Source organism: Mauremys mutica, chromosome 7 (assembly GCF_020497125.1).
Source record: "Mauremys mutica isolate MM-2020 ecotype Southern chromosome 7, ASM2049712v1, whole genome shotgun sequence".
In the NCBI taxonomy this organism is placed as follows: Eukaryota; Metazoa; Chordata; order Testudines; family Geoemydidae; genus Mauremys; species Mauremys mutica.
In genome coordinates, this window is record NC_059078.1 from 49,910,553 (window position 1) to 49,934,558 (window position 24,006).

Below are 24,006 nucleotides of genomic sequence, written 5' to 3' on the forward strand. Positions count from 1 at the left end.
TCACAGAGGCTGTGTGGGCCGCTGAAACGGCTCTGCCTGCTGTCTACCGGGTCCTAAGGACAGCCCTCGGTCAGTGCCAACCAAAGGGGTTCTTCCTCCTGCAGGTATTGCCCAGGGCCACCACTCCAGCAGCTGTTCTAGGCTAATGGGCCATTTCTGCTCCGTTACCCAGGCGGGATGGAAGCGTTGATGGGACAGAACCAGACCCACCTCCCATGGTAGCAGACGGAGTCCAGCAGCCATGAGCCGCAAGACCGAGACATGACTGTAATCCAGCCCCATGCGACGCCAACATGTTCCTTCCTGCATAGTCCAGCTCAGGCCCTGGGAATTTCCAGCAATTTGCCACGGGGAGTCCAGACACTGCAACCTTCTGAGACCCCTTCACTAGGGGCATGGAGGGGGGATTTCTCCTACCAAGCTGGGTGCAGCATGGAGGGCAAAGCTAAAGGCTCCACCCTGAACCCAGCAGATGCTGCTGCTCCTCCAGAGGTACTGGGAGAACATCTGCGGGCCATCTGCCTCCAGTGCTGAGTCACGCAATGCCTGGCGTGTCAGCACAGGGGCCTTGGCAATGCTGGAGCAAGGGACGGGTGAGTAGCAATCACCACAGCACTCCGAATCCTGACTCCCACTTTCTGGGAGCTCCCAGAAGAGGTAAAAGTATTCAGAGGGGGAAATCGAGGCACCGGGCGAGGAAGTGACTCATTCAGTGTCATAATGAATCAGCAGTAACTATGAACACAACCCAAGAGTCCTGCTGCCCAGTCCTCTGCTCTGACTGTTAGATACCACTCCCCTCCCAGAGCTGGGAAAAGAACCCAGGTGTCCTTTCCTGACTCCCAGCCAGTCAACAGGGGGCAGTACGGGGTTCCTTGCACTGCCACCAGCCAACAGGGGGCAGCACGGGGTCCCTGGAACTGCCACAGGCCAACAGGGGCAGTGCGGGGTCCCTGGCACCATCACCAGCCAACAGGGACAGCACTGAGTCCCTGGCACTGCCACCAGCCAACAGGGGGCTACACGGGGTCCCTGGCACTATCACCAGTGAACAGGGGTCAGCATGGGGTCCCTGGCACCACCACCAGTGAACAGGGGTCAGCACGCGGCCTCCCCAGGATTTATGGCTCCTGCAACAGCTGGCTCCTGCTCCTCCCGCACATGCTCAGTGCCAGTCCCACTCAGTTGCAATTCCCAAGCAGCGACCCAGCCCTCTTGCAAACACCTGGCACAGCAATCGCCTGGATTCCTTCTCTGCTTAGGTCATCGGGGGAGGGGGGTGCTTGCCACATCCACTCCTCCTGCGCCAGCCTCTCTTCCTGCACAGATGGGTGCAGGCCGGTGGCTGGGCGCCGGGCTGCAGGGGAGAAAAACAAGCTCCAAAACTAGCCAGAGGAGGAAGGAAATTTGAGCCTGGCTATGATGTTGCAGCCTCCTGGAAGAGAGCTGCCTGCTTCCTGCTGCAGGCCCCTGCTCCTGGAAGAGGGGCTCTGGTGGTGCCCCAGCTGGGTAGGAGAAGCAGGACTGAGAACTCATCCCTGCTCTGGCATGACTCCTGGGGAATCACTCTCGCGTCTGCCCTGGGAGGAGCTCAGGGCCTGGCCCATCCTGGCAGCCTGCACAGGAGGAATGGTCCCCTGTACCCTCTTACAGAGGAGGAAATAGAGGCAAGGAGCAAGGAAGCAACTTGCTCAAAGTCATCGAGGGAGCTAGGGATAGAATTAATGAAATCCTGACTCCCAGCGCGCTAACCACTAGACCGGGGGTAGGCAACCTATGGCACGGGTGCCGAAGTCAGCACGCGAGCTGATTTTCAGTGGCACTCACACTGCCCGGGTCCTGGCCACCAGTCTGGGGGGCTCTGCATTTTAATTTAAATTTAAATGAAGCTTCTTAAACATTCTGAAACCTTATTTACTTTACATACAACCATAGTTTAGTTATATATTATAGACTTATAGAAAGAGACCTTCTAAAAAGGTTAAAACGTATTATTGGCACGCAAAACCTTAAATTAGACTGAATAAATGAAGACTCGGCACAGCACTTCTGAAAGGTTGCCAACCCCTGCACTAGACCCTGCTCTGGAGCCAGGACTAGAACCCAGGAGTCTGGACTAGTCCCACATGTGCTGACTACTAGACCCCACTCCCTGCTCCGGAGCTGAGAACAGAACCCAGGAGTCCTGACTATTCCTGCATGTGCTAGCCACTAGGCCCCACTCCCTGCTCCGGAGCTGGGACTAGAACCCAGGAGTCCTGACTCCTAGCCTACCTGGTCTAACCACTAGCCCCCACTTCTCTCCTACCCCTGGGAACAGACGCCAGGAGTCCCGATTAACAGCCCCCCCGCCCATGCTGTAGCCATGAGAGAACTCTCCCTTCCCAGAGCTGAGAACAGAACTCAGGAGTCCAAACTCCAAGCCCACCATGCTCTAACCATTATATCAGGCTCCCCTCCCTGCCCAGATCCATGAAGAGAACCCAGGAGTCCTGACTCTCAGATCAGTGCCCTCCCGCTCCGGCCACAGAGAGCAACATATGGGCCCTAAGTCGTTCAAACTCAGAAATGGATGGATTTCCTCTCATCTCCCCTTCCCCCAAAAATTAAACCCATCCCCTAAGAGGAAGTGAGGCAAATTCGAGTTAAGAGCAACATCTGGTTTGTGCCTTAAAAAAAAAAAGTTTAAAGAATACTTCAGGGAATAGGAGAAAGCTCCTCAGTCGTTTGAAGATACACCATCCAACCTTAATAAATAAACAAATAAATAAACAAACAAACTAATCAGCCAGAATCTAACTGAGATCAGCACTGGAACAGGCTGACTGTAAAAGCATAAGGAGAAAAGGATCCTTGACTCCTCCAGCAAAGGTTACTTCTTGTTCAAAAGCCTCAACTTTGATTGGTTGGCAAAGAGATGCCAGAAACCCCAGTTGTTGATGGTTTCTCCATTAGGAAACGTCATTTTCTAGGATGTGAGCTGGCGAAAACACCAAGGAGAAGGTTCTTCCCGTGGTTCCGTTCATTTCATTTGTATCAATGTATTTCGGTTTCCACAAAGCAGCGTTGGGGGCTCGTACCAGTGGATTTGGTGGGATTCAGTTTTTATTTTGTTAATAATTTGGATGGAGGAGATCAATGTGGTTTTTAAGCCTTTTTAAAAAAATTTCATTGATTTAAATTTTCACAGTTGCAGGAAGTTATGGGGGGGTCGGACAGTGGGGGGGATCAGACTAATGATTTAATGACAGCAGGCAGGGAGATCTGCAAAGTTAAGAAACAAATTGTCGACATAACATAACAGTAAATCTCCTTCAATTAAACCCCAATAGCAGCATTTTCCTTACCCTGCCTATCGGCACATTTCAGTCATTATGATGGGAAGAATTCTTGGCCGGTTTGCGAGTGCCCTGTAGTTCCCCCAGCTGGTGCCACCTGCTCAGTCTGAGCCCCAGCGCAGCCTCCCCAGGCAGGGTCGCCCACCCGGCCCATCCAGCTCCAGAGCCCACCCAGTGCCCACCGCTGCCTCCCCCACGCAGCTGCCAGCTCTTGGCCCGTCCAGAGGCTGAGCAGGCCAGGCGCTCCTCAATTTCTTGGTCACCCCTCCTCTGCCCCAGCCCAGAATCTTCTGCTCCTTTGGCGGCCCTCGGATCTTCACTGTGGCTCCTGGGCCCGCCCCAGTGGTGCCAGGGGTGGATGGCAGAGGCTGGGTAAGGCCAGGACAATGGGCAGGGCCAGATTAACCTTTTGTGGGCCCAGTGCCAAACATATTTGTGGGCCCTCATGGAGGCAATGGGGCATGGCGTGGCAGGGGCAGCCCTGCTCCGCCCAATGCGAGGGCACTATTTACAAACTGGCAGTTGCCAGACACACAGTGGCCTGCCCGGCCCTATGTTGCCAGCATGTCCCTTCCCCTCAGGTGTGGGCCTATGCCATACCACACAGCCCCCCCCACCCCGCCTAACAACCCCAGACTCCCTATGGCCAGAGGCTCCCCCGGACCCACCCACAAATGCACAGTGCCTTGCACAACACCACCCCTGACCACATCCAAGGTCAGACCCAGGAGGCACTGAAGCCAAGGAGGCTCCTTGCCCTGGTGAGAGTGCTCCCCGAGGGGACATGCTGCCCCAGAGTCCTGCCTGGCTTCACTCCGAGCGGTTCCGAGCACCGAGCCTGGGACTCTGTAACAGATGTTGGGAGCTGCTGCTGGGCCCGAGGACCTTGGGAACAGCTCCTGAACGTACACGGCAATGAGACCTGTGTTGATGAGCGTTGCTGAGAGCTCACGCTATCAGGAGATGTCATTGATGGCAAGGACGGCTGAGCTTCAAGTCCAGGAAAGGAAATCTCTCGCTGCACATGGCCAAGCTCTGTCGGGAGCAATGAGCAGGGTGGGTGTTTGTCTGTCCCTATCTCCACAGCCCTGTACACCCATCAGCTCTGCTGACTCCAGGGACTGTCATTCTTCTGCCCAGGACTCATTTACACCCCAGAGCCCCTCAGCTGTTTTGGAGAGTATCCCCTTCCAGAGCAGAACAGGGATATGAATATACTGCTCCTTCACCAGCAGCCTCTCCTGGCGACCGGCTGCAGCCCTGTAACATGGCGCAGATCTGGTGGGAGGTCAGGTCCACTCTGGCAGAGCTGCGTATGTTTCTGGCAAGTCTCCTCCTTTCGCCAGGCACTTGAATTGCTGCCTTTTCCAGAGACACCAGTTTTGTTTGTCTCTCGTTCGGGGCTCTCTGATCTCCAGAGAGAGCCTTGCGCTCCGAGGGCCCTCCCTCAGGAGTGTGAGGTGCAGAGAGGAAATTGGCGTGGCCGGTCAGAGCTGCAGGTCCCGAGTGGAAGGTTACAAAGGGCTTTGAATCCTCTGGAGCCACGAAGGGCTTCGGGTCTGTCTCCGTCATAAAAGGCCTAACCGGATGCTGCGTCATGGCTGGAGCGTCTTTGTCCACCTGCATACCATGCTGCGCTGGCTTGGAGAGCTTTCTGCATCCCTGTGTGCAGATCTCAGGCCTCCTGCTGGCGGCCTGGCTGCAAGCACTGCTCCTAGACATGCAGCAGCAGCTCGCCAGATGTGGGGCCAGAACAGGTGGAAATATCAGTTGTTCTTTTATTTCAGTCCACTCCTTTGGTATGGGCTGCAGCCCAGCTACACAATTACACCTGTCACAGGGCTCCAGACTGCCCCCTCATGCCCAGGGATGGGGGGAGGGGCTCTGCAGCAGCCCCTGCCTCAGTTTCCCCTCACCAAGTTTTTCCATCTCATCCTGGGATTCGCACAGCTCAGGCCTCTGGCTGGGTCACTCAGAATCAGCCCCTTTTCAGAGCCCTCGCAGTCCCTTGGACATCTCCATCACCACCTTGGATAAGAGACCCCAGCTAAATAAACAAAAGGTCTTTCACCCCTCCAGGCTCAGCTCCCAGCAACTCTCACGTTGGCTCCCAGGGCTTTTCCTGGTGGCTGGCCTCTTGCCTGCCTGGGCAGGTCGCTCCCAGCCCTACCTAGCTGGAATCCTTCCCTCTCCTGCTGCTCAGGGTCTGCTGCAGGAGCTGGTTTCCTCCCTGCAGCACTGGCAGCCATCTGCCAACCCATCAGCACCCCTCCCTTCCCTGTCCTCAGGGCTGGATAAGGCAGAGGCTTGGCTGAGGCCCATCATCTTCATTCTTCCCATCTGGGGAGGAGAGGGGGCTGTGTCCCAGGTGAGGCAGAGCCCCATCTCCTTTGCAAGGGCCAGCTGCCATGGGGCAGACCGTGTGGAGCTTCTGGTGGCTGTTCTGAGTCTGACAAACACGGGGTATTGTCCAGAGCCAGGCATGAGCCCCAAGAGACGGCTGGCACGGGAAATCACTCCCCCTCGCGGGGATTGGCCCAGTCTGACGGGCCTTCCTCAAGGGATCTGAACTGCCTTGTCAGAGTGCCCTCCTGGGTGAGGCCTGCTCGGAGAGGCCGTCTCCCACTGCCGGCCAGAGTACGGAGGGTGGTTAAGATGTGCCATGGGGCTCCTCGTACCTCCATGCTGTGAAGAGATGTTCTTGCCTCTGTCTAAAGGCAGCAGTGGGGCGTTGCAGCAGGGGAAGGCGATCAGGCAGCAGAGGGGCTGAGGGCACTTGGCTGGGTTCTGCAGGAGAAACGAGCCCACAGCAGCAGGTCACGGCACGAAGCCAAGAGGAGTCAACAGAAGGGCCGGGCTCCACACCGCCAGCTGCTGCATCTGGACTATCGGGCTCAGGATCCTTACTGGGATGATGCTGACAGTGCAGAGGGGAGGAATGGTGGAGGGACCCGAAGGGTCAGGGGGACGCCTGAGAGAGAGAGATGAATTACAGTGTAATGAGTTGGGTGAAACCCTGGCATGGGTCAAGTTCAAACCTGACTGAGATAGAAGGGTGTGAACAGGGCCAATGGGGGGCAGGAGGGCCATTTGGCCTGGCCCTCAAGCTCAAAGGGGGCCTCAAATTTAGACACTTGTTAATTTTTTGGCATTTGATAAGTTTTGCAACTTGTTTTTATGCGCATCCCTATCAGACCAAAATGTGACACACGCTCTCAGCTTAGAACTGCAAATTTTAGCAAATAAGAGATGTGATTTGGTAAAAGACATAATTTTTTTGTTAACTGATATAGATTTTGTCATATTAAAGAGTTAAAAATGTTCATAAATATTAATAGAAATATATTGGTTCTGATGGCACAAGATTAGACCGTGATGAACGTGTCCTCTCAGATCAGCTGATTATAAAAACAAACCACTACTGGTGGCTGATGCTGGATCAAGTGTGTGTTAAAAGGTAGAGAATTGTTACATGTTAGTGTCTTTATAGTTTTACGTCTAGTTGACTAAGGCCTTGTCTACACTACAAGACTATTTCGAATCTACTTAAGTCGAATTTGTGGATTCGACCTTATGAAGTCGAATTTGTGTATCCACAGTAAATACACTAATTCGAATTTCTGAGTCCACAGTATCGGGGCTGGCGTCGACTTTGGAAGCGGTGCACTGTGGGAAGCTATCCCACAGTTCCCGCAGTCCCCGCTGCCCAGTGGAATGCTGGGTAGAGCCCCCAATGCCTGCTGGGGGGAAAAATGTGTCGAGGGTGGTTTTGGGTAACTGTCATCATTGAACCATCAATCACGCCCTCCCTCCCTGAAAGCTCTGGCGGGAAATCTGTTCGCGCCCTTCTCTTGTCAGTTACAGCGCGTACGCCACAGCACTGCGAGCATGGAGCCCGCTGCGATCATCGCTGCACTTATGGCCGTTGTCAACTCCTCGCACCTTATCGTCCACCTCTTCCACAGTCAGCTGCTGAGAAATCGTGCGAGGAGGCTCCGGCAGCGCGGTGAGGACAGGAAGTCACAGAGTGGCGCAGACCTCTCACAAAGCAGGGTACGCCGCGCAGTGGAGATCATGGTGGCAATGGGTCAAGTTCATGGTGTGGAACGGCGATTCTGGGCCCGGGAAACAAGCACGGACTGGTGGGACCGCATAGTGCTGCAGGTCTGGGATGAATCACAGTGGCTGCGAAACTTCAGGATGCGTAAGGGCACTTTCCAAGAACTCTGTGACTTGCTGTCCCCTGCCCTGAAGCGCCAGGACACCCGGATGCGAGCAGCCCTGAGTGTGCAGAAGCGAGTGGCCATAGCCCTCTGGAAACTTGCAACGCCAGACAGCTACCGGTCAGTAGCGAACCACTTTGGCGTCGGCAAATCTACCGTGGGGGTTGCTGTGATTGAAGTAGCCCACGCAATCGTTGAGCAACTTCTCTCAAAGGTAGTGACTCTGGGAAACGTCCAGGACATCATAGATGGCTTCGCCGCGATGGGATTCCCAAACTGCGGTGGGGCTATAGATGGGACTCACATCCCTATCCTGGCACCAGCCCACCAGGCCAGCGAGTACATTAACCGAAAGGGCTACTTTTCTATGGTGCTGCAAGCACTGGTAGACCATAGGGGACGTTTTACCAACATCTTCGTTGGGTGGGCGGGCAAGGTTCATGACGCACATGTGTTCAGGAACTCTGGTCTGTTTAGACGCCTCCAGGCAGGTACTTTCTTCCTGGACCACAAAGTAACGGTTGGGGATGTGCAGATGCCTACAGTGATCCTCGGGGACCCAGCCTACCCGCTAATGCCCTGGCTCATGAAGCCCTATACAGGCGCCTTGGACAGAGAGAAGGAACTCTTCAACTACCGGCTGAGCAAGTGCAGAATGGTGGTGGAGTGTGCTTTCGGACGCCTCAAGGGGAGATGGCGGAGCTTACTGACTCGCTCGGACATCAGCGAAAAGAATATCCCCGTAGTTATTGCTGCTTGCTGTGTGCTCCACAATCTCTGTGAGAGCAAGGGCGAGACCTTTTTGTCCGGATGGGAGGTTGAGGCAAATCGCCTGGCTGCAGTTTACGCTCAGCCAGACACCCGTGCCGAGAGAATATCCCAGCGGGAAGCGCTGTGTATCCGGGAGGCTTTGAAAGCTAGTTTCCTCGGAGAGCAGGGTAACCTATGACTCTCCACTTGCTTTCAAGAGAAACTGACCCTGGGCCTGTGTCTGTATGTGTCGATTTCGATCTGCGGTTACATACCCCGTTCTCCAAGTTTCCCCCACTTCCAAAGCACGTTTTAAATCAAATTAATTGTTACACTCATTATTAATAAATCTTTGTTTTACTTTGCATTTCTGTTCAGTTGCTGAAACATGGACGCATACTGTGCTGGGCACGGTGTGCACTGATGTACAGACCGCTTGTTCCATAGAGGAATGACATCCTCCTGCTCCTACATAGGTCTCTGGGGTGGGGGACGGTTGCAAGTGGTTGTGCATGAAGGGGAGGGATTGCAGGAAGGGGTGGGTTTGCAGGAAGGGGCGAGTGGTGCCTTCTTTGGATAGGGGTTTGGATGACGGCAGTGGGCTGCGGGTTTGGGCGTAGGAAGGGGTGAGGGGTGTGGGGGAAGGGTGAGTATCTGTCCGTGGATGAGGGCTCTTGCTGGGGCTCAGGGCAGCGGAGAGGCTCGTTGCTACGGTGGAAGTGCATGGTAAGGGCAGCGTGCCTTAACATTAAGGGGGTGGCAGGCGCTAGGACCCTGGACAAGCATACACATAACAGAATGACACGGGCCAGCATACACCACACAGAGTGACCCTGGTGCCTACTGACTGCAGTGTGTGTGTGCCCTGCAGTTGATCATGCCCCCAAGTCTGTACCCTGGTAATGTAGGCTATATCGTGCAATTATAAATCCCCTCCCCCCCATACAAAAAAAAATCCTCTGACACGAAAGACGTGACCGAAACAGTGAATAACAGCAAACAGCTTTTAATAATGTAATACACAGTGGGGGGATGAAACTTGGATTTGGGACTGGGTGAGCCTGTAAGGGAAGCACTTCTACAAATGTATAGCGTGAGAGGTGTGTGGTACATTAGCGCTATGCAGTGGTGCAGTGACAGTTCTCACGGCCCCTACCGCCCCGCCGTCTTGTACTTTTGGGTGAGGGGGGGGCAGGACATCTTGGCGGGGGAGGGCGGTTGCAGATACACTGCAGGGGGGCTCTGTCCTCCTGCCTGCGGTCCTGCAGAACATCAACAAGGCGCCGGAGCGTGTCCGTTTGCTCCCTCATTAGCCCAAGCAACGTTTGAGTCGCCTGCTGGTCTTCCTGCCACCACCTATCCTCCCGTTCGATGTTTGTGCGATGCTGTTGACATAGGGTCTCCCTCCACTGTGTCTGCTCTGCCGCCTCGGCTCTGGAGCAGGCCATCAGTTCCGCGAACATCTCGTCCCGAGTCTTTTTCTTTCGCCGCCTAATCTGCGCCAGCCTCTGCGAGGGGGATGCCGGGGCAGTCCGGGAAAGAGCCGAAGCTGTGTGATGGGAAAAGTAACTGATTTCCTTGAACAGATACATGTTTGCGAACAGTGAACACAGTCTAGTCAGTTTCTCTGAACAAGACCATACAGGGCAACAAGTATCACGAGATCTCGGGCCAAGTTCGAGATTTCGGAATACGCTCTCATTGGCTGCGGCATTGCACAGGAGAGCGGACAAGTGGGGAGAGACAGCTGAATCCGTCTAGCAGACAGTCCTGGTAAGCCTTACAGTACATTCTGCTTATCAGTTAATGGATAGCTGTGCCCTCCCGCTAAAGGCAATCTGGAAATCATATACTCTGACCCTTTTCCAGCCACTCCCGCCAGTGCACGGGAAAGATCAATGTATGCTTTTCCTATGTGGCCTACAACACGTGGCTGTTAAGCGAGGGTCATTGTTATGCAAAGTAAAAGTCAACCATTCACAACAGTAACAATACACTAATTGCCCTAATTAGATGCAGCATTTCATGAACGAGATCACCCTGATGCGGGTCCCTCGGAGTCACAAAGAGCGGATGCTAAGGGAAGCCCTGCAGAGACCAGGACCATATGCGGCCATGCTTGTCGAGGCGATGATTCCCATCTACATAAGGATGTCCTGGCGCGGAAGAGTGTGCTTCCACGGAGCACCCAACAAGGCACCTCTCCCCAGGAACCTCCTGCGGAGGCTTTTCGAGGACCTAAATGAGACCTTTCTTGAATTGTCCCTGGAGGATTACTGTTCAATCCCTATATGTGTGGACCTACTTTTCATATAGTTTTTCATTGAAAATTTTATATATAGTATTTCTATTTTTTATACCTGTTTTATAAAAAATAAATGTTTACATGTTTCTAGCACTTACCGCCTGATCCTTCCCCTGATTCAGAGTCCGGGTTAACGGCCGGGGAGGGTTGGTAGGGGATCTCTGTGAGGGTGATGAAGAGATCCTGGCTGTCAGGGAAAGCGGTTTTGTGTTCGCTGTCGCCTGCGCCGTCCTCCACAGACCCTTCCTCATCTTCCCCATCGGCGAACATCGAGGAGGAACTGTCCAGGTTCACTATGCCATCCACTGAGTCCACGGTCACTGGTGGGGCAGTGGTGGCAGACCCACCTAGAATGGCATGCAGTGCCTCGTAGAAGCGGCATGTCTGGGGCTGGGCTCCGGAGCGTCCGTTTGCCGCTCTGACTTTTTGGTAGCCTTGTCTCAGGTCCTTGATTTTCACGCGGCACTGCATTGCATCCCGGCTGTATCCTTTCTCTATCATTGCTTTGGAGACCTTCTCGAAGGTCTTTGCATTCCACTTGCTGGAGCGCAGCTCCGACAGCACAGACTCCTCGCCCCACACACCGATCAGATCCAGGACTTCCCGGTCTGTCCATGCTGGGGACCTCTTTCTATTCTTGGATTGGCCGGACTCCTCTGCATGAGAGCTCTGCATTGTTGCAGGTGCTGCGGAGCTCGCCCCGATGTCCAGCCAGGACGTCAGATTCAAAGTGGCCAGACAGGAAAATGAATTCAAATTTTCCCGGGTCGTTTCCTATGTGGCTGGTCAGAGAATCCAAGCTCGGACTGCTGTCCAGAGCGTCAACAGAGTGGTGCACTGTGGGATAGCTCCCGGAGCTACTAAGTTCGATTTGCATCCACACCTAGCCTAATTCGAGCTAGTCATGTCGAATTTAGTGTTACTCCACCTGTCGGGGTGGAGTACCAAATTCGAACTAAAGAGCCCTCTAGTTCGAATTAAATGGCTTCCTGGTGTGGACGGTTGAGCGGTTAGTTCGAATTAACGCTGCTAAATTCGAATTAAAGTCCTAGTGTAGACCAGGCCTAAGGAATTATTTATGTGTGAGAATTCCTCATTATTATCTTCATATGGTAGCTAAAAGAGGTGACTGGCTGGTTGATTGAGCCTTAGCTTGGCCATCATAATCTATAGGCCCAGAGTCAAGGTGAAAATTTGTGAGGATAATCTTGTACAGTGAGTTTTGTGAGGACATATGTTTGAAAATTTTGTCCATTATCTTTGTCTGTATCTGTGTCTGTGATATTTCAATGATAATACCTGAACATGAGGACAGTAGTCAAGAAGGAGATGTGCCAACAGTAACAGATGCAGCAGAAGATCCTGTGTACGATCAAGAAACTCAACAGCAACAGGAAGATCATGATGTAGATCTTACGCGGCGAGAGCAATTCATGAGTACTACAGGTTTGACTGTGACTGACATTAGAATTATTGACAAGAGCAATGCTGCCCAAATGCAACTTTTCTTCAAATTAGTTGTTTTGAAATTCCAGGTTACAATCCACGAGATGCTGATAACCATGATTTCCCTACTCGTCTGATGACAAAAACTCTTCCAAATGGTGAGACCTGCACAAGAGATTGGTTATGCTGGAGTACGGAAAAACAATCTCTGTGCTGTGCACCCTGCTTCATTTTGAACAAAAGTGCTGCAAATCATAGAATCATCGAAGATTGGAGTTGGAAGAGACCTCAGGAGGTCATCTAGTTCAATCCCCTGCTCAGAGCAGGACCAACACCAACTAAATCACCCCAGCCAGGGCTTTGTCAAGCCTGACCTTAAAAACCTCTAAGGAAGGAGATTCCACCACCTCCCTAGGTAACCCATTCCAGTGCTTCACCACTCTCCTAGTGAAAAAGTTTTTCCTAATATCCAACCTAGACCTCCCCCACTGCAACTTGAGACCATTGCTCCTTGTTCTGTCATCTGCCACCACTGAGAACAGCCAAGCTCCATTCTCTTTGGAACCCCCCTTCAGGTAGTTGAAGGCTGCTATCAAATCCCCCCTCACTCTTTTCTGCAGTCTAAACAATCCCAGTTCCCCCAGCCTCTCCTAGTAAGTCATGTGCCCCAGCCTCCTGATCATTTTTGTTGCCTTCCGCTGGACTCTCTCCAATTTGTCCACATCCTTTCTGTAGTGGGGGCCCCAAAACTGGATGCAAAACTGGATGCAATGCATCAGTTCTCTCTGATCAATCAGGATGGAGCATCAACAGATTTTGGAGGAAGTTGAAAGAGCCAGTACCATCACATGAGAGTTCAACATCACACAAAGAAAACTAAGTTGCATGGAAATCAGCCAGTAGGGCAGCATCAGCTGAAAGGTAAGTTGAGAATTTACTCTTGACTGAACTCTCTACAGAAACTAATAACTGGAAAAAACTTCTTGAGCGCATCCTGAATGTCATCCTTTTTCTTTCTGAGTGGGGATTGGCTTTCTTTGGTTCCAGTCAATGTACTGGTGATGGTGCAAATAGAAACTTTCTAGGCATAGTTGAGCTCCTCAGCAAATATGACCCACTTTTATCAGAGCATGTTAAATGTGTTCGAGAATCGCAAGAGAGTCTAAAGCGCATGCAAGTCCGTTCTCTCTCCACATGCATACAAAACAAGTTTATTGAGCTATGTGGGTCATTCGTACAAATAACAATTCTTGATGAGATTCGAAATGCCAAGTATTTTTCAATCATTGTTGATGCCACTCCAGATTGTTCTCACAAGGAACAGTCTACTATGGTTATTCAATATGTTAAGATTGTAGACAGCTAAACATTTTCAATTGAAGAAAGGTTTATTTTGTTTGATAATTTTATGAAAAAAACTGGAAAAGAAATTGCTGCTCGAGTACTAGCAATTCTAGAATGTTTTAAGTTAGATTTTCAAGTCTGCATTGGTCAAGCCTATGACAATGAATCTAATATGGCTGGGAAGTACAAAGGTGTACAAGCAGTTCTGCTTGAGCATAATTCAGACTGTATTTTCTCCAGCTGTGGACATAGGCGCCGACTTATATGGGGCTCTGGGGCTTTAGCCCCATGAATAAATCCCAAGCAGGGGCTCTGCCCCACCAATGTTTTTTCTCCCCTGCTTGGAGCGCCCCGCCGCCGCCGCCGCCAGGGCTGCCCAGAGCCCTTTAAATCCCAGCCGCCGCCGGGAATCAGAGGGCTCTGGGCTGCCTGCTGCAGCGGGAAGCCCAGAGCCCTCTGATTCCCGGCGGCGGCTGGGATTAAAAAGTCTATGGGATGCCCGCTGCAGCAGACAGCCCAGAGCCCTATGATTCCAGGCCGCGGCTGGGATTTAAAAGGCTCTTGGCTCCCCGCGTTTGCAGGCAGCCCAGTGCCCTTTAAATCCCAGACGCGGCTGGGATTTTAAAGGCTCTGCGCTCCCCGCGTTTGCAGGCAGCCCAGAGCCCTTTAAATCCCAGCCGCGGCCGGGAATCAGAGGGCTCTGGGGTGCCTGCTGCAGCGGGAAGCCCAGAGCCCTATGTTTCCCGGCTGCGGCTGGGATTTAAAAGGCTCTGGGCTCCCCGCGGTTGCAGGCAGCCCAGAGCCCTTTAAATCCCAGCAGCGGCTGAGATTTAAAAGGCTCTGGGCTTCCCGCTGCAGCAGGCAGCCCAGAGCCCTCTGATTCCCGGCCGCGGCTGGGATTTAAAAGGCTCTGGGCTGCCCGCCGCAGCAGACAGCCCAGAGCCCTCTGATTCCCGGCTGCGGCTGGGATTTAAAAGGCTCTGGGCTCCCCGCGTTTGCAGGCAGCCCAGAGCCCTTTAAATCCCAGCCGCGGCTGGGATTTAAAAGGCTCTGGGCTGCCTGCTGCAGCGGGAAGCCCAGAGCCCTGTGATTCCCGGCTGCGGCTGGGATTTAAAAGGCTCTGCACTCCCCGCGGTTGCAGGCAGCCCAGAGCCCTTTAAATCCCAGCAGCGGCTGAGATTTAAAAGGCTCTGGGCTCCCCGCGGTTGCAGGCAGCCCAGAGCCCTCTGATTCCCGGCCGCGGCTGGGATTTAAAAGGCTCTGGGCTCCCCGCCGCAGCAGGCAGCCCAGAGCCCTCTGATTCCCGGCGGCGGCTGGGATTTAAAAGGCTCTGGGCTGCCCGCTGCAGCAGACAGCCCAGAGCCCTCTGATTCCCGGCCGCGGCTGGGATTTAAAAGGCTCTGGGCTCCCCGCGTTTGCAGGCAGCCCAGAGCCCTTTAAATCACAGCCGCGGCTGGGATTTAAAAGGCTCTGCGCTCCCCGCGTTTGCAGGCAGCCCAGAGCCCATTAAATACCAGCAGCGGCCGGGAATCAGAGGGCTCTGGGCTGCCTGCTGCAGCGGGAAGCCCAGAGCCCTCTGATTCCCGGCTGCGGCTGGGATTTAAAAGGCTCTGGGCTCCCCGCGGTTGCAGGCAGCCCAGAGCCCTTTAAATCCCAGCAGCGGCTGAGATTTAAAAGGCTCTGGGCTTCCCGCTGCAGCAGGCAGCCCAGAGCCCTCTGATTCCCGGCTGCGGCTGGGATTTAAAAGGCTCTGGGCTGCCCGCCGCAGCAGACAGCCCAGAGCCCTCTGATTCCCGGCCGCGGCTGGGATTTAAAGGGCTCTGGGCTCCCCGCCGCAGCGGGAAGCCCAGAGCCCTCTGATTCCTGGCCGCGGCTGGGATTTAAAAGGCTCTGGGCTGCCCGCTGCAGCAGACAGCCCAGAGCCCTCTGATTCCCGGCCGCGGCTGGGATTTAAAAGGCTCTGGGCTCCCCGCGTTTGCAGGCAGCCCAGAGCCCTTTAAATCACAGCCGCGGCTGGGGTTTAAAAGGCTCTGCGCTCCCCGCGGTTGCCGGCCGCCCAGAGCCCTTTAAATCCCCGCCGCGGCCGGGAATCAGCGGGCTCTGGGCTGCCTGCTGCAGCGGGAAGCCCAGAGCCCTCTGATTCCCGGCTGCGGCTGGGATTTAAAAGGCTCTGGGCTCCCCGCGGTTGCAGGCAGCCCAGAGCCCTTTAAATCCCAGCAGCGGCTGAGATTTAAAAGGCTCTGGGCTTCCCGCTGCAGCAGGCAGCCCAGAGCCCTCTGATTCCCGGCTGCGGCTGGGATTTAAACGGCTCTGGGCGGCCTGCTGCGGCGGGGAGTCCAGAGCCCTCTGATTCCCGGCCGCGGCTGGGATTTAAACGGCTCTGGGCTCCCCGCGGTTGCAGGCAGTCCAGAGCCCTTTAAATCCCAGCCGCGGCCGGGAATCAGAGGGCTCTGGGCTGCCTGCTGCGGCGGGGAGTCCAGAGCCCTCTGATTCCCGGCCGCGGCTGGGATTTTAAAAGCTCTGTGCTCCCCGCGGGTGCAGGCAGCCCAGAGCCCTTTAAATCCCAGCTGCGGCTGAGATTTAAAGGGCTCTGGGCTCCCCACCGCAGCGGGCAGCGCAGAGCCCTCTGATTCCCGGCCGCGGCTGGGATTTAAAAGGGTCTCAGCTCCCCCGGTTGCAGGCAGCCCAGAGCCCTTTAAATTCCTGCCGCGGCTGAGTTTTTAAGGGCTGCGGGCTCCCCGCGGTTGCAGGCAGCCCAGAGCCCTTTAAATCCCAGCAGCGGCTGAGATTTAAAGGGTTCTGGGCTCCCCGCCGATCGGGCAGCCCAGAGCCCTCTGATTCCCGGCCCCGGCTGGGATTTAAAAGGCTCTGGGCTCCCTGCGGTTGCAGGCAGCCCAGAGTCCTCTGACTCCCAGCCGAGGCGGCTGGGATTTAAAGGGCTCTGGGATCCCCGCGGCTGCCAGCAGCCCAGAGCCCTTTGAATCCCAGCCTCTGTCCGCTGATTGCCCCCTCCCCAGACCCCTGCCCCAACTGCCCCCCAGAACCTCCACCCCCTATCTAAGCCCCACTGGTCCTTGTTCCCCAATTACCCCCTCCCGAGACCCCTGCCCCTAACTGCCCCTTGGGACCTCAGCCCCTATCTAAGCCTCCCTTCTCCTTGTCCCCAACTGCCCCCTCCTGAGACCCCACCCAACTTCCCCCCCCCCCCCAGGACCGCACCCCCTACCTGTCCCCTGATAAACCTTAGACTCCCATGCCTATCCAATTGCTGCCTGTCCCCTGACTGCCCCTTCGAACCTCTGCCCCATCCAACTCCCCCTGCTCCTTGTCCCTTGACTGCCCCCCGGAACTCCCTACCTCTTCTCCAACCCCCAAACTGCTTACTGTGCCACTCAGACCAGCGTATCTGGCTCCATGCAGCTCCAGACAGTTGCTGCCATGCTCCCCCATGGAGCCCACAGCCCTCTCCCAGCACCTGCCTTCCAGATTTGAACACCTCAAAATTCAGGAGTGCTCAAGCTCGGTTTGGGCAGCTTTTACTTCATTTCTCCCAAATCAGTTTCCCCTGCAAGGTGCCAACTGAAGGTGTTGGAGAACAGAGAGATCAGGTGGCCTCCTAATGCCTGGAAAAGAGACAAAGGCCGGAGGAGGGAGTGTCAGTGCCTGTGCGGACTTCTGGGAAGTGCACGGTGTGGAAGGGGATGCTGGGATGCTTTGGAACATCTCCATACAAAGCCAGTCAGGACTCTGGGGGAGCCTCCTCTCTCGGAGCAGACTGTCTCCAGGGCAAGAAGCTTACACCTTCCTGGGTCTGACCTCGGAGCATTCAGCATGCCCTTCCACATCATGCACTTTCCAAAGTGAGTCTGCCCAGGCTGGTCCTGGGGCAACCAGAGGTCGCTGCACCCCAACTCTGCAGTCAGATGTGACTCTCAGCCAGACAGTAAAACAGAAGGTTTATTAGATGACGGGAACACAGTTTAAACAGAGCTTGTTGGTACAGAAAACAGAACCCCTCTGTCAGGTCCATCTTGGGGGGTGGGGAGCCCAGAACCAAGTTCTGGGTCTCTCCCAATTTCCCCAGCCAGCTCCAAACTGACACTCCCTCCTCTGGCCTCTGTGTCTCTTCTGGACAAGGAGGCCACCTGATCTTTTTGTCCCCAACACCTTCAGTTGGCATCTTGCAGGGGAAACTGAGGCACCCACACAGTATTCAGAGAAAATATTAAGGACATTCCCACTTCATCACAACAGATGCAACAAAATATAATACTGTATATTGAAGTAGGCAAGTGCTGCTTCTGACTTTCCACTTTTAATTGACCCTTGTAATCTTGTGGCACTGACGCGTTGTAGCTTCATTTTATATCGGCTTACAGGGCGGGAGCGGGGGGGCACCACCATTTTGGGCCCCACCAAAAATTATACAAACCTGCTGCCTATGGCTGTGGAAACAACACACTAAACCTTGTAGGTGTTGACTGTGCTGAATCATTCAAGGAGGCAATTACTTACTTTGGAACTGTTCAGCAAATGTACAATCTCTTCAGTAGCAGTCCACAAAGGTGGGAAATTCTGAAGCAATATCTTCCTGTTTCACTGCATGGGATGTCCAAATCTAGATGGTCTGCACAGAATGATCGTGTTCAACCAGTTGCACAGCATTTGAATTCAGTGAGAAAGGCTTTAAATGAGCTTGAAAATCTCAATCTCACTGCACAGGCTCAAACTGAACTTCAGTCTATTCAGAAGCACATGTCCAAATTTGAATGCATTCTGATGTCATCTTTGTGAATGAAGCTACTTATAATGAATGATCCACCAAACTAATCTGGTAATTGAAGCATGCAATGCTACACTTGATGTTGAGAGGTATAACATTGAAAGTCTTATCAATGACATTCAACAGAATCGTGAACAATGGGATGTGATCCTGACTGAGTCCAAATAAATAGCACAGAATATTGGCATTTCATCTGAGTTCTCCACCAATCGCAACTTACCTACTGAATCCGATGCAGAGCAGCATTATAAGGTCAATGTGTCAATGTCTTCCTTGTCATCATTGACTCTATTCAATCAGGTCTTACAGGTCGATTTGAGTCACTGTGACTAATTTGTACCCTTCTTGGGTTTCTTTGGCAGTTCAACAGACTGAGTGATGAAGATCTACTTTCTGCAGCTGGACAAATTCAGTACAACAAAGCAATCACAAAAGAGCTCAGTGACGAGGTCATCTTCCTCATACAAATATATTCCATGAACTTTAAATTGGATTGCAAGCCAAAGGAATTGCTTCAAGAAATACTCAGACTTGGACTCTCTGGGGTGTTTCCTAATACCACGATTGCATTGTGTATTTTTGTCAGTTTTCCTGCATCAGTGGCTTCAGGTGAACGCACCTTCAACGTGTTGAAGCAGGTAAAAAACTACCACCATTCAACTAGGGGACAAGAGCATTTGAATGGGCTCGGCATGCTTAATATCAACTGTGACATTGAGCGAAATCTAGATTTTTCCTCAATAATTAGTGCATTTGCACAGAAAAAGGCCAGAAAAGCATTTGTTAAATAAAAAAATATTCAAATTATGTCTCACTCTTTTTTTGGTGCCTTATTTTGTTTTCATGTGTCATCATTTTTTATTTTTATTATGGCTAGGGGCCTCAAAAGCTGGAAGTGGCCTGGGCCTCTCTGGACCGCTGAGAGGGCCTGGGTGAACTGCCCTTTCCATTAACATAATGGCATTCCTCACCAGCGCCCACCTAAGGCAGGTTATGGGAACCCGCCCTGGAGCTGTGGGCGGTGTAGGCTTTGCTGGGTATTGATTTGGGGAAGGAGGTGGATGTGTGAAAACAGGCAGAATGCAGGGACACCGAGAACAGACCAGAACAGAGAGAGGCAGAGGCGAATCGCAGGGCAGCCCAGCAGTCACTTCTGAGCAAGGAAAAGCTAGAGAGGGAGCTCCAGGGTCTGCTGGCTCCTGAGGCCTGCAGCTGCATGTTCTTGTTCTTTGTTCCTCCTGCGGTCAGAGAGGGCCTTGGAAATAAACAAGCCAGCACCAAAGAAAACACCAGACTCTGGCAATTTCTCCTTCCAGCTGGAACAGTCCCAGGACCCTGAACCGTGAGCAGCCCCTTGGGCAACGACAGCCTGGTGCAAGGGTGGGGGGGGGAGGGGTAGCTAGGAAAGATGGGCTGAAATTCAGCATAGGTGACTATCAGGAAAACCTTCCTGGATGTATGAAGTTGTGGCAGCATTTCCAATCTAGCTAGGGGCTTCTCTGGCCCCCCTCACCCTAGTATCTGGGCACCTCCTGATCCTTAACTTTTTATCTGCACACACCCCAATGAGGCAGGGCAGGGCTGTCATCCCCAGATGGGGATGTGAGGCACGGTGAGACGAAGGAGTTTATCCACGCTGTGCCAGCAAAGCGCACTAGAGGGGCGTGATTTGTGAAACGTGCTCCTGTGCTATGCTCATACCGCCCTGTGTAGAGCCAGCTGGTGGCATGTGCTAAGAGGTATGCAGCTCCCATTGACCTGTTTCAAACAGGACCATGTGAATGTGAATGAGGTACCTTTAGAGCACACCAGCAGGGTCTGTGCAAGGCAGGTAGAACATTCTGCGATTCGCACCCCTCTAGTGGGCTCTGCCGGAGCCGTGCAGCCAAGACGTAAGCAGCTTGCTTGAGACCCCGCAAGAGGTCTGTGGCAAAGCAGGAATTGCACTCCCAAGTGCTGGGCTAGCACCTTGATCACACGCCCTCCTTCCTCTCCCTCAGGGAAGGGGCAAAAGCTCCCTCATTTGGGACATTTAAATTCGGACAGGCATTAAGATTGTGCTTTAGGAAAGAATCCTTCCGGCCCAAAGGCAGTAGATTAGAGGAGATTTAATGGGGCTTTTCCAGCTCTAGTGCTCGGGAGAAGCTTAAAGCTAGAATGGAAGAGCTGGGTTGGGTGGCCCAGGGCAGGGGTGGCAGGGGGCTGCAGGTCGGGAATGAGGGGAACCGGCAGAGCTACATGTGTAGCAGTGCGAGGCGGCTGCAGGACCAGAGAGAAAAGCCCCCAGCACAGAGCCCAGCCCCCACGAATGCAGCAGCCACTGTGTCTGGGAGGGAGGCCGCAGCTCTGAGCTGCCTCTCACTGGAGGGATCGCCTGGCACCACAAGGAGAGGCCAATTATTGCTGGCTCCTCACCAGCCCCCCTCCTGGAGCCTTTTGCTGATAAATGATTCAGGGGCCAGGTACTTGCAGTTTTTGGACGTGCATTTAACCCCTCTGGGGGGCTCATCAGTCACCCCCGCAAAATCCGGAAGTCAGGCCCCTCCCCCAAATCCATCACTGCAGCTTTTGGGTTTTACGCTCCCGCTCCGCCAAACCTCCTCTGGCCCTTTCTCCTCTGTTACTCTCAACCCCTGGGAGGGCAGTGCCATGTGCCCATGCAAGCCTGCCCTCAGGTGCTGTGAGCTGCCCTGTTGCACAGGGGTACGGAGAAATACATCGGTGCTTGTGAGGCTCCTGAGACTACGCTGACGGCCGGGTGGTGCCATGCAGCCCCTTTCAGAGGTCCAGAGAGGTCTGGGCCACTTTCAGCTTTTGAGGCCCCTAGCCATAAAAAAATTAAAAATGACCACACATGAAAACAAAATAAGGCACCAAAAAAAGAGTGAGACATAATTTGAATATTTCTCTTATTTGCTTAAATTTGCAGCTCTAAGCTGAGAGTGTGTCACATTTTGGTCCGATAGGGATGTGCATAAAACCAAGTTGTGAAACTTATCAAATTTGAAAAAAACTAACAAGTGTCTAAATTTGAAGCCCTCTTTGCGCTTGAGGCCCAGGCCAAATGGCCCTCCTGGTCCCCCCCGATTGGCCCTGGTGCCATGTGCCATCACTCAGATGCTGTGGGCTTCCTCACAGCAGTGCCCTGGTCCAGCACTCACCCAGACTCCAACAGTGTGACCTTTCTCACAGCAATGCCCTGCTCTTGCCAGCTATACAGAAGCATCTCTATGGCCGAGTTTCTGGGACTGCAGCCTAGTGAATGCCCTGACAATGCCAGCTGGGACTCCAACCTGATGGCCTGCCTAGGGCACAGCTTGTGCCAGGGGGCACTGTAACAATGCAGCCTTCCCCCATCTCTGCTGTCATGTGTCCCCCGTGCCAGAACAAAACTCTCGAGAGCTCCCCAGCAAAAATGCAATCCATCACCCGGGGAAGGAGGTTAAAGACAAGCCTGGTGCACTGGCTCCTGCCGCGGGGGGAATCCATCAGAGGCTGCCTTTCGGAGGCGCCCAGTGGACACCCTGACAGGTTTATACTCGCTTGACTGATGGCTCGCACAATATTGAAATAACCTCTGTTCAGCTCCCCTCAGCTGGCGCAGGAGGGGCGGAGAATGGCTGTGCACCTTCACCTCCCCAGGGAGCCTTGCTATTGAGGGTCCACCTGGTGCTGCTGGCAGGGAGGCATTTCCACACCCACACGCCTCCCTTTGCTACTGGGATCCAACACTCTCTTCCAAGGGGGGATGCTGGAAGGGACAAGAGCTGTTGACCAGAGGGAGCGTGTATCCTCCTGAAAGAATCTTAGCAAGGGGAAGATTAAAGTAAATCCTGACAAATATCGCTTTGATGTCAAAGGTATTTAGACACCTTACTCCCATTGAAATCCTTTGAAAAGTTCGATAATATCATGCGGCAGGGAGTCCCTCAGATTAACAACAATGTATTTCCTGGCATCTGTTTTAAATGTGTTGGCTTGGGCCATCCCCCTGCTTTTGTATTGCAAGCTGGTAAACAGGAGCTCTGTCCTCCATACTACTCACAACTTTGCATGTCTTCACCGTATCCCCCATTACACAGCTCATCTCTAACTAAATTGTCCCAATCTTTTTGATGTCTCCTGAACTGTCTGTCTATCTTGCCAGTCTTTAGTCCTGTCCTACTCCTGCTATGGTGGTGGTGAGGGGAAAACTCATTAATTATCCACAACGGCTGCTTTTCAAACAGAGTTTTGTCCTTTAACAAAATGGGGCCAGCAGCAGTGGGACTGCAGGAAACAGGCTTTTGTCCTCGCTCTCTGGCACCCAGGAGCAGGCTGGGAAATAAATAAAAGAGCCCCGGGATTGTCTCTCCCCACAGAGCTGTCTTTGGTGAGTTAGGAGACAGATGTCAACAGCCCATTTCTCCTCCCGGCTGGAAAATGCAGGGCAAGGCCCAAGGGTGATTGCTCTGACCCTAACCAACAGACACAAGCTCTTGGAGGTGGTGGGCACAGAGCCCACTGGTTCATCAGACACTAATTGCCCTCTGGTGGGCAGATGCAACAAAGGGGCCAAGTTCCAAGTGGTCCGTGAGAGTGACCTGGCTGCCCGGCCCTGGAGCAGGCACCCGGGGTCAGCGCTGAGGTGTGGTAGCAGCCGGGGAGGTGGCAGAAGTTACACCTGGAGGCAGGTGAAATTCACCTCCATGAGCTTATGTCCCATCTAAGCCCCATGAGTTGACTTGGACGGAGGAGGTGATGCAGGCAGCCCCCAGAGCCATCTGGCCAGCTCCCCGCACCCTCATGAAACGCAGCAGATTGCTTTGAAAGTGCTGTTCTGTTTCATACCACCAGCTCTGTGAGCAGCAAATCCCAGAGCCCCGGTGTCACGGAGTCACCGGGCGATGCTCTGGAACTGCTCCCCACAAAGCCAGTCAGGACTTTGGGGAGCCTCCTCTCCCTTGGAGCAGACTTGTTCAGGGCAAGAAGCTCACACGGCTTCACCTCCTGGGTCTCTCCTTGGAGCATTCAGCATCCTCTGCCCCTCCGTGCGCTTCCCACAGCGAGTCCGCCCAGGTGGGGTCCTGGGGAAGCCACAGGGTAGACGTGACTCTCAGCCAGCCAGTAACACAGAGGTTTATTCGATGACAGGAACAGGGTCTAAAACAGAGCTTGTAGATACAGCGAACCGGACCCCTCGGCCGGGTCCATTCTGGGGCCCAGCAAGCCAGACCCCCACATCTGCACTTCACTCCTTGTCCCCAGCTGGCTCCAGACTAACAACCCCCTCCAGCTCCAACTCCTCTGCTCAGCTCCTTTCCCCGGGCCAGGAGGTCACCTGATCCCTTTGTCTCCAACACCTTCAGCTGGCACCTTTGCAGAGAAGGGGCCCAGGCCATCAGTTGCTAGGAGACAGAGTGTCAGGCATTTAGGTGCACTGGCCCCTTCCTCTGCAGCAATCACACACCCTTATTCCACCACCTAGATATTAAGAACTGCAGAGGGGACACTGAGGCACCAACACAGTATTCAGAGAAAACATTAAGAACATTCGCAGTTCGTCACAGCCCCAGTTCCCTGCCACTGCCCAGTCTGACAGGTGACAAAACCTCATTGCACTACAAGATTGCTGGTGAAAATGTGACTGTGCCCGGGGACGTGGCTGATGGGCGTGTGGGCTGCACGGCTGGGGTTTCTCGGGGACCCCAGATCAGACAGGCTCAGCTCATAGGTCGAAAGATGACATTCGCGAGTTGTCATAGAAGAACTGAACCAACCTCAAAGCCAAAATCTTTTAAGGCTGCAACGCTGTTCTGATGCCTTGTGGGAGTTGTT